The sequence below is a fragment of the Zootoca vivipara genome, chromosome Z1 (genome assembly GCF_965207765.1).
Source record: "Zootoca vivipara chromosome Z1, rZooViv2.hap1.1, whole genome shotgun sequence".
NCBI lineage: Eukaryota > Metazoa > Chordata > Lepidosauria > Squamata > Lacertidae > Zootoca > Zootoca vivipara.
In genome coordinates this window covers 47,123,140-47,134,313 of record NC_142583.1, presented here as the reverse complement: position 1 = coordinate 47,134,313, position 11,174 = coordinate 47,123,140, and positions in this window count along the sequence as shown.

Genomic DNA, 11,174 nt, shown 5'->3' with positions numbered 1-11,174 from the left:
ACCAGAGGTACAGATTGCCACTCCCTTCTTAAAACAACCCTCAACTATCTGGTGATGGAGTCTGTTTTCCAAAAGACAGTACATTAAAATTTTAAGTTTCAGCTGCTTGAATTGTAGTGAAACCACCCTCACAGTTTCACTTATTCTCCCTTCCCCTCCCCTCCCCACACAGTGTACACACTTCTGGCATTACATGTTCTTAGCTTTACTACATTTTGAAATCCACTTGGAGAAGTAGCTAGGAAATTAGCATGTCGTATAATTTTTGATACAACTGCATTGTGTGATGCAATTTTATTGTTTTCTGCTTCAGTAGTACTGTGGTGTTTTCTGCCCTGGGAAGAAGGGCTGATAGAAATTTAATTATTAACAACAATAATAATTTTCAACATTCCTCCCCTAACAATTTACAGACCAAACCTTAAGCTTTAAAGGATTACAATGCCACTCTTCTGATTCTGAAAGTTTAAAAAGAAGAGTTAGAATATAAAAAGAAATATGGCATAAAACACATTTTTAAAATTACGTATCTGTATATATTTATCAATATGTTAAGCACCATCTGTGCCTATCAGGCCACTGTACCTTTGGGCTTATTTTTGAGTTTCTTGAATAATCTCCAGCATATCTGCACCCCTGCTTTTTTTCATGAAGTAGGGAAGGATGGACAGCGGTACTAGCGTAGTAAGTAGAATTAAAAGTAGAGTGGAAAAAAGTGCTTGCCTTATTTACAGCTGTGCATAATCTCCATGTGGCAACTTGGCAACCACCCAAAAGCAACAGTCGTCAATATTCATACATACCTGAAAGCAATGGAACTTCCTTCTAAGTAAAGGATCAGGCTGCAAGTCTTACAGGACTGGCCACCAGCTTTAGCATTGAATTACACTTACTAAGGCAGAATCTATTTGGAAACATGCAGGTCCTTGTGAAACGCAAGTGCAGGAGAATTTCCAGATGGATTTTGCTTGATGTCTTGATACCATGCCCCTTGGTTTACATGCAAATCATGAAAGCCAATTAGTAAATAATTTTTTAAAAAAAATGTGGGTGTGGGGTTTTAAATCTGGTTACTTTTACAGTAAATTTTCAGGGGGTTAGTTTTTGTTGGGACAAATGTTGACAAAAGGAGATAATTCTAGTGTGTGCAAGCAGTTGCACAAGTTTTGGAGTGCACATCCATTCAAACAAGGAATAGTAAGTAGAAATTATGTCACAAGGCCCATGTCTAAAATCAAAACCATTTTACACACAGCTCTTTCATGTCTCTCCCCACGTCCCCCAGATGAATGTCTTGCTTAGCAAACAAGGTTGGTCTCTGTGTTATAGCAAATCAGATGGCACCACAGCTCAGGCTATATGTGTATTGGTCATTATATCACATTTGTTTTGTTTTATTCATGCTATCATTTATAATGACAAGGAGAGTAAAAGTTCTGAGTGTCCTAATAACAATATCAATTAAATAAAAACAAATGGTAATCTGTTTTGGCTTTATAGAAGCAGGGAAAAGGCACTATTCATTAAAAAACCCAATTCATTGTGAAGTATTTGATCCAATGCACCTTTAATGAATGTTCCAGATTTTTGTTATGTACATATAGCACAGCACAAATGTCACTGCCTATAACATTCAAAATGCACCAAGGCTCCTTTGGAACCTAAACAAGTATTTGCAAGTTTTAGTATGAGAAAAAGCCACAGATGGGGAATTCCTCAAGATGTCTCTTACCAGAAAAGAACCAGTCTGTTGTTGCTCCTGTGGAAAATAAAATCAAACAAGCCACCACAGCAAGAGCAGCCTGAAACAATTTAAGAACACTGGCTAATTAGAAGATTATAATCTTGGGAACTTTTCCTTCTAAAGAACTGCTAATTGAAAATATCCACAACTCCACAACACCATCTCATCTGTCTCACACATAAAATTCCTCCTCAGAACTAATTTTTGCTGCAGTACCTACAAACATATCAGAAAAGGTAGTTGGTACCTTCATCTGAGATCATGCCCACTGGTTATTGGCGTGCAAACAAACCCTTCGTGCATCCAGAGTTTCAATCTGACCTGTTTCTTTCTCACCTGCTTCTTTACATTTAAGCCCACTTCATAACAACAACCCTCCTGTATGGGGGGGGCACAGGTGGTGCTGTGGTCTAAACCACTGAGCCTCTTCAGCTTGCCAGTCAGAAAGTTGGCAGTTTGAATCCTCTGTCCCAGCTCCTGCTGACCTAGCAGTCTGAAAGCATGCCAATGCACGTATATAAGTAGGTAAGGTAAACAGGATTTCTGTGTGCTCTGGCTTCTGTCACGGTGTTCCATCATTGTTCCAGAAGTGGTCTAGTCATGCTGGCCACATGACCCAGAAAGCTGTCTGTGGACAAACGCAGGTTCCCTTGGCCTGAAAGCGAGATGAGCGCTGCAACCTATTAGTCAACTTTGGCTGAACTTAACCATCCAGAGGTCCTTTACCTTTACCTTACCTTCTGGGGCTGATGGGAGTGGTAATCCAAAACACCAAGAAAGCTATGGGTAGGTGAATGATGAGCTGCAGACTGTTGACTGTAACTTGGGCAAAAGCATATTGTGGAGAGGGGAACAGAATGCCCTCCTCCTTAACAGCTTCTAGTACAGTGGTACCTCAGGTTAATAATTAAATTCGTTCTTGAGGTCTGTCCATAACCAGAAACTCTTCTTAACCTGAGGTACCACTTTAGCTAATGGGGCCTCTCGCTGCTGCCGTGCTGCGATTTCTGTTCTCATCCTGAAGCAAAGTTCTTAACCTGAGGTACTATTTCTGGGTTAGCAGAGTCTGTAACCTGAAGCATCTGTAACCTGAAGCGTCTGTAACCCAAGGTACCACTGAACTTTGGAGGAGTGCATGACTGGTTGTCAGGAAGGGACCCTGAGTAAGGAGCGGTCTTATGAAGAGGTGACTATATGCTACCACATTTTGTTGCAGGTTCCACTTGTCTTTCCTTATCTTAAATGTAATTAATAACTCTTATTTATTTGCAGCCAATCTGTATTAATACTTAATAAATGCAGTCTTTGCATGGTAAACACTCCTTCTTTTTGTTGGACACAAGGCCAGCCCTTGCTGTAGTGATATCATATTCCTGTAACCTTGATGATTTTTATTTTAAACAGGAGAGTTTGTCGCATTACTATTGAAAAGTGCTAGCATTTGTTTTAGTCTGCCAAATCTGATTATGATGTTATAAAATTAGATCAAAGATGAATGGCTTTACAGTAAAAATCCAAAAGCTGCATGTGCAAAATAATGAGAAACAGGGTTCCCTTTCCTTGCTACAAACACAATTTCTGAAGTTCTAATTATACCCTGTTGTGGGGAGAAAGGGGGAGGGGGGAGATTAAAACTGTGTTGTTTGGGGTTATTTAAAGATGGCTTGAAACCACTTTCACAGCCAGAACCTACACATGCTTACTCAGAAATAGACCCCACTGATTTCAATGGGACATTTCCAAGTATGTGCATATAGGGAGGGTTGTAGCCATGCTGCAGTACCTCTGTATGTACATTAAGAAGTTTCACTAAATTCATAGGGACTAAATCCAACTCCAGGGTACATGTCATGGATAGGGCAATAGCTTGTTTATCTGACAATGAAATGGCTTAAGAGTTAAGCTCCTCCCAGAGAAATTGCAAGTAGGAATGTCTCTAAAAAATTAAGAGAGTTTGTCAGATATAAGATGGGCTCCCTATTGGGTAGAAAGATGTACCAGTACTTTTGAAAGTGGCACACACACTTAATCTGATCTGACCTGAGTGAAATTGTCATGTGATCTTTACACAAAATAAAAAATAAAAATCCCACATCACTTGTTTCTGAAAATGTGCATAATACCTCAAACTGAATCTTTTCCCTAAAGAAATCTGAAAGCAAAGTGCCGCTGAATGTATGGCTTCCTTGTGAACTCTACTTCCCCATTAGTAACTGGCAAAATTATTTGGACATCCTGGTAGTCCCGTCACTTTTTGGAATTAAATAGAATGTATTGGGGAGGGGGCTGTTCCTTGCAGTGTTATGTGGCCCTTGAGTTTTGTTTTCATGCTGGGGCTGCCCTGAAATATATACCTTATTGGCCCGAATATAAGCCACACTCCCCCCCCCCAAATTTGTGAAAAGTTAAAGTGTGGCCTATATTTGTGACCTTATGCCGTCGGCAAAGCGGCATGGCTCCCCTCCAGGAAGCAGCCTGGGTATTGTCTTTTTTTCTCCCCCCCCTTTCAATTTTAAAAGTGTGGCTTATTTGCGGGTGCGGACCAATACAGTAAAACAAATATTGTCAAATATCCTTCAAAATGTTTCGCCTGAATAGAATCCTCCAGAATTGCTTCCGTTTTATCTTTCAGGGACCACTACTTCACCTAACAACACTTCTTTCCAGGTGATCACTTGCCTGCGGTTCAAACAAGCCTGCTTAACCTGGCTGCTTCTATTTTGGAGAAAAAGTAGCCATGGTCGTCCTGCTTGAAATACATCCAGATCAGGGCCCTGTGCTGGTTTTCTCGTGGGAATTGCTCCCTTCTGGCTCCTTCCTGTTCTTGAATGTGCTATTTAATGGGTGCAAGCATGGTTGTTTAAACACCTGACAAATGTCCTCATGAGAGGGAAAGAGGCTCCATTTCTGTTCTGGGCTGGCTGGATCATCTGCACAGCAGCTGTGAGGAGATCAACACACGCACACATTTCATGCAATGTGGCATTGGCGCCTGTGTCCCTCTTCAAGGAAGAAGGGATCTACAAGGAACGGCAGGAGGCAAGCATTTTTGTTCACAGTACACACTATTCACAGCAGAAACATCTGCTCTACATGACACATGAGGTCACCACAAACACATGAAGACTCAATATGCATGTATGTGCCGACATAGTTTACTTGCATGCAATAGCAACTGCTCTGGCTGGGAATTGTTCTATACAATTCTGGCTGGCTAGCCAGTGCTCTTGAGAAGCAGCAGCATTACCTAGGTCAAGGACAGGGCACTGTTTTCAACCTGATGAGTGAAAAGACTTGGTTCACATATAATAATACTTAGCTTAGGGCTGGCCCTAACTATGAGGGATAGTGAGGCAACAGCAACAGGTGGTTGACACTTGGAGTAGCGGTAGCAGCCTCTAAGCTCTTCCTCCTGGGTGCCCAGCTGTTCCCTTCAGTTGTCACATTCCTTTCCTGAGCCCCTGAACCTGGCCTGCTTTGTCAGGTGTGCTGGTGGATGCTAGTCCATCATTAGTGAGAAGAATGCTCAGTCGGCTTCTAGCAGTGGAATTGAGAGAGGGTGCCATTTTGTCCTTATCAAGCAGCAACATGTATTGGGCTGGCCCTGGCTAAATCATGTTTAGCAAGTGACAAATTAAGTTGTTCCACGGATGATCAAGCAAACCATGAGCACCTGGGGTGCGATGGCCAAATAAACCATGGTTAAATTTGAGTTCTGGGTTCACACATAACACTAGTCCACATAGGCACCAACTCTTAGGGGTTGAGGCAGTGATTTATGTGCTGCCCTAGTATAGGGACAGCCACCGGTTATTTAATGATGAGAGAAATACTTTCTGCAAATGCCCAATATACCCTCTTGGCTTTATTGCTGCAGGCTTAGAACCAAGTCCTGAAAAGCAAAATCATTCCTAGTGTTCAGAGCTTCAACAGCACCGTGAAATAGTCAAGGTAAGTTGAATTTAAAACACATATATTTCTTTTTGTGTATGTGCACATGTATAATAGCATTGTGCTAGATTCTGTTCTCTTATAGCAATTCCTTATGTGGATCACCTTTGTTTGTGTCAAGGGCGTACCCACCACGGGGCAAGTTAGGGCAGCTGCCCTACTCTAGAAGCAGGGCTGGTGGGCAGAGGCGGAGCACAGCCCGGCGGAGCGCGAGTTCGCCATTCCCGCCGCGCTGCGCGGCACCCTCCCTCCAGCTCCCCGGTGCGCCCTCAGGCAAGGCCAAGCGCGGCGGGGAACCAGGGAGCGCGGCGCGGTGGGCGGGAACGCCGAACTCGCGCTCCGCTGGGCTGGGCTCCGCCTCCGCCCACCAGCCCTGCTTCTAGGGAGGGGCACAGCCCGGCGGAGCGCGAGTTCGCCGTTCCCGCCCACTTTGTGGCCCCTCCCCTTCTGTGCCTTGGCCCCTCCCCTTGCCCCCCCCCTAGTTTTGATCCTGGGTACGCCCATGGTTTGTGTGAATAAAATTACAAGCAGGAAGTTTCATTTTGCACACCTAAGCAATCTGGCAAAGTAAGGCGTTAAGAACTAATTTTATGTGGTGCAAATTCATGTATGCAGCGTGTAGAACTGACAAAAAAGGCACAGGGAACAAAAGTATGACATAGTACTTGTTAGCAAATAATAAAAATACATTTTTGAGTTTGCATTTATCCAGATTCATTTCAATCTGCTGCAATGTTTTAGCTCTTTTATGTTATTTTAGTATGTATGAGGTGAGCTACCCCACTTTCTATGAGGAAAACCAGATTCTTTTTACCGCTGCTGATTCACCAAGTGTGTGGAGCGGTTTCTGTTTGAATCCCACTTCCACCATGGTACATTTATTTTGAAACCTTCTTACTGCTGCCACCATATATCTATACCATCTCTTAAACTATGACCCAGTAGCTGTGGTACTTTTGAGGTGGTACAAAACCAGACAGGCATTTATTGTTTCTTTTGGGGTGTTATACATTTAGCCTACTGTTGTTACAAATGGACATTAAGTTCAACAGACAGGCTCCTGTTTCTATCCCCTGGCCCTACCTTTCTGCTGTGCCCAAGGGGAGCCAGCTATGATTAATATATTGTTGCACGCCACCCCAGTCTCCAAGCGGTGTGAGATTCCAGGGGTTCCAGGTGCTTACTCTAGGAACTTTTTTATATCTGTGTTGTTTTAAATGAGACCATCTTGGCTGTGAGCCCTGGAAGACCTGCAGCCTGCCTTGCTGCCCCTTTCCTATCTGGCCTGGGAGAGTGGAGTGTTGACTGACTCCAGCTACAAAAGCTGAAGCTGTTGAACAGATTCTTGGGCTGGAGTATTGTTTATGGGAGGTTGAGAGAGCTGTTGCTGTTATTGATATTACTGTTGTATCTTTAGTTTTAGCTCTTACGATTTACGTGGAAATTGTTTCCACTTGGTTGTGTACTCTCTGATGTGTACTTTTTATTGTTTCTGATTTCTGTTATGTTTGTAATTATGTAAATCTTGCCATGTTGTAAGCCACCTTGAGCATAGTTTCAACTATGGAAAGGTGACATACAATTAAAATGATGATGATGATGATGATGATGCTCAGGGTTTGTTTTTCCTTCAGAATGCAGTGTCTTCATGATATGTGGCTTATTTACACATATATACAACCTGAGCCTGTGATGGAGGGGTTCCCAGCATTAACATGCCAAGAGAGCCTTGCTTCTTCCATAGCCACAGCCTTGGATCTGAACAGAAGCCAAACATCATTCTGTCTAACTTGGTTTGCAAACTCTCTACTCTCAACTCCAGCTTTGTCCTTCTATCTGTCTGTGAGTTGAGGGAGGGGGCCATGCCCATTTACCATTTCACACGGATCCACTTACTTTGTTCCCCTTAATGGCCCATCTCCACTGGCGATCACCTCACTAGGAAACTAACCTGTCGTATATTTTCACACTGGCTGGATCCAGGGGTTAGAAGGATCTCAGCATGTAGCCGACTTTCTTCCCCCAACTCACAACAATATAAAACTGGGTGATACTAGTGTTGGACCACTGGTCGATCTAGCCAGTATTGTCTATTCTGATAGGCACTAGGTCTTCAAAGTATTAGGCAGAGATCTTTCTTCCCAGAACTTTCCTGGGATGCTCTGCATAGAATCATAGAATCATAGAGTTGGAAGAGACCACAAGGGCCATCCAGTCCAACCCCCTGCCAAGCAGGAAACACCGTCAAAGCATTCTTGACATATGGCTGTCAAGCCTCTGCTTAAAGACCTCCAAAGAAGGAGACTCCACCACACTCCTTGGTAGCAAATTCCACTGCCTAACAGCTCTTACTGTCAGGAAGTTCTTGCACTATGCATGCAAAGCATAGTGTTGTGTATCTGCCACAGAGTTATGGTTCCTCCTGTACAGTAGTTCTACCAGATTGTTTGTTTCATACTTAGTCTGTCTACAAAGATGGAACTTCTGATGTACTGGGAACCACGTGTGCAAAAGGGCACCTGTGCACCTGATTCCTAAGACTAAGTTTCTGCATCTAACACTTCTGAGGGGAAATGTCTAATTTCCAGCATTGGATCTGGAACTGCATGACAGGCACAGAACATTGGATAATGCTGCCAACTTGGACACCGTATGGAAAACGGGATAATTAATGCTGCCCCTTGTTATCCTTGACAGGGTGAAAGAGTAGCCTGGAGTTAGATTTCACACCCTTCCAAGTCTGAGACCTGCATTTTCAAAACTGACAGCATTAACGGACTCCTGAGTGGGCAGGAATGTTCAAATACATATACATTTAGCCTTGTTGAAAGGCCATTGCATATCACGGGATGAAAGAAAAGTGCAGCTGAGCCGAATAGTGACCTTAGGTTTTGTTAGAAGGGTGGATAAACACAGCCAGGATTCCAAATTAAAAATGTTACAACAAATGCAACACAGCTTTTGCAAGATACATTTTAACATTTTCACTGTCAAAATTGGCATTTCCTTAAGAAAGAGAAAGGCCATACCTTAACTGAGTAGATTTTCACAGAAAGTCTGTAGATCCTGAGAACAAAATACAGCCTTAATTACGGATAACATGCAATGTGAACTTCTTGACAAGCTAAAGTTAGCAAGAAACATACAAATGAAAAACAGAGTGTCGCACGCACAACGGGTGACCAGCAAGACCCTTTGAAGCCCTTGTGTTTGTTACTGAGTTTACCAGATGGCAGCACCCTTTAATATCTCTCCGAGGTGCTGACTTGCATTGCATCATTCCATCAGGGAACTGAAGCACTGTTATTTTGATTTCTTTTTGCAGATTTTTCACATGATAATTTCACTTTTGTGTCAAATGCCACAAACACTGAGATTGCCTGTAATGGCTGAAAGAAACTTAGAAGAGCCTGTTTTTAGGAAAAGAAACTTTTATAACATTTGCGTTTTCAGCTTTGTATTTAATGTGGTATACAGGTGTTTGTTAATAAGTAGAAGGGTCAGGCTGTTTACTAGTATTATTTTCTGATCTTCACTGAGTGGGATTTTTCTAGCCATACCACCCATGTTGATAATTGCAGTTATCTTGGGTAAGCTGTTATAAGAATAATTATGAATCACCAATTCACTCAAAAGTATCATGGTGGTGTGCAATGAAATAAAGAAAACATAGTAAAATTATAAGTTCCTGGCTTCCTGTTTCCGGTGGTGAGAAATGGCTGACTCCCACATGATTGCACCTCAGCCGTGCGAGTAAATTAGGGTTGATATGGGGGTAATTAGCCCTGGCAGTCTCCCCATGGTGGGGGAGGACTGTCTCATAGACCCGCTGACCGTTCGAGATTGTCAGCTTGCATCAAGGTGCAAGTGGCAGGACGCTGGGTCCCAGAGCACGACATGGCTGGCACTCTCCAAAGTCACTCTCATAGCCAGAAATATCTGTTTGATAAAATAATTAGATTTGGACAATAAAAAGACATAGTCTGGACCGAAGAAGACTGAGAAAAAAACCTGCAGAACTGCACAGTCCCTGTCTTTAAGCTCAGACTTCAAAGAGATTCTCCTCATGGTGTTTGGATTACGGAGGTGATTGGTACGTTCTTTTTTCTTCTTCTCAATACCTAAAATTGTTTTTCTATGCCAAGCCTTATTAAGCAACCTTTCTCTTTTTTTGAAAAGTACAGATGGACCTCTATTTATAATTAAGTATTCAATTTTGCGCAGCTTTACTTAGACTTGAAAGACTTGATAAAGATAAAAGAAGAAACAAGATGGCACTTGTTAATATGATGCAGCACGGAAAAATGAGAATTCCTCCCTTTTTCGAGGGAAGTGGAAAATATTTGCTAGCTGACTTTATAATGACTTGAGACAACAATTTGGGATAACATACAGTGCACCTGTTTGCAGAATTTCTTCATTATGAGTGAGAAAGAAGGCTAAATGGATGTCTAGCAACCCCCCTTCTAGGGCCCAGAGGGGGGGGACTGTGTGGGCTCCGGGAAAGCTGATCGATTGCCAAATGACTTATATCTGTGGAATACAGTTCATTTACATTGTAAACAGTATGCTTAAAAATTAAAGATTAGAACAAATTAGAAATATATACAGATAGAATATACAAATACAATGTATAGCAAAAAAGTAAACAAATACACACACACACACACACACACACACACACACACACGGAGGAAGTAAGAGGATATAGGAACAAAAGAAAGATGATCAAGGTTTAATAATGATATGAAGAAAGACGAAAATAGACTGAAACTATAAGGAATGTTATACCGTGTAACTAGACATATGAATTTAAAAATAGCAGAGGAAAGTAATGTGGAAGTTGATTTTGGTAATTTTGGTAATTTTAGGTTTGAAGTTTAAGTTTTTCAATATTAAGTTGAATTTCTATCTGAGAATTACAGACAAATTGTAAAGATAATAAATGTAATGAGACAAAATGTTTGATTATGTAATATGCTGTATGTGAAAATCAATAAAAATCAATTTTTTTAAAAAAATTAAAGATGGGAAATCAGTAACAACTTAACAATGTGGAAGTTACCACGTCATTAAATTTTAAATGACAGGCTTGGACAACAGCCTGGATTGGAATATTTTAACAACTTGGGAGTTGCTGCATCATTAAACTTCAAACGATAGACTTGGACAACAGCCCAGATTGGAATTAAGTCAGGAAAAGCTGTACTGGCAAATAGACAGTTGAATACACACACACACACACACACACACACACACACACACACACACACACAAATAAAGCTGTACTCGATGGATGAAGGGATATATGATTTCTGACATGATTGAGAATTGCATAGCCAGGGGCGAAGAACTTTAAAGCATTAAGATCGGAATGTGGAAAATATGAGAACAAGAAGAGGAAGGCAGTTTTCTTCCCAATGTCTCAACAAATGAAACTGATTCGTAAAGATGTTACAAGAGACGTTGCACATATTTT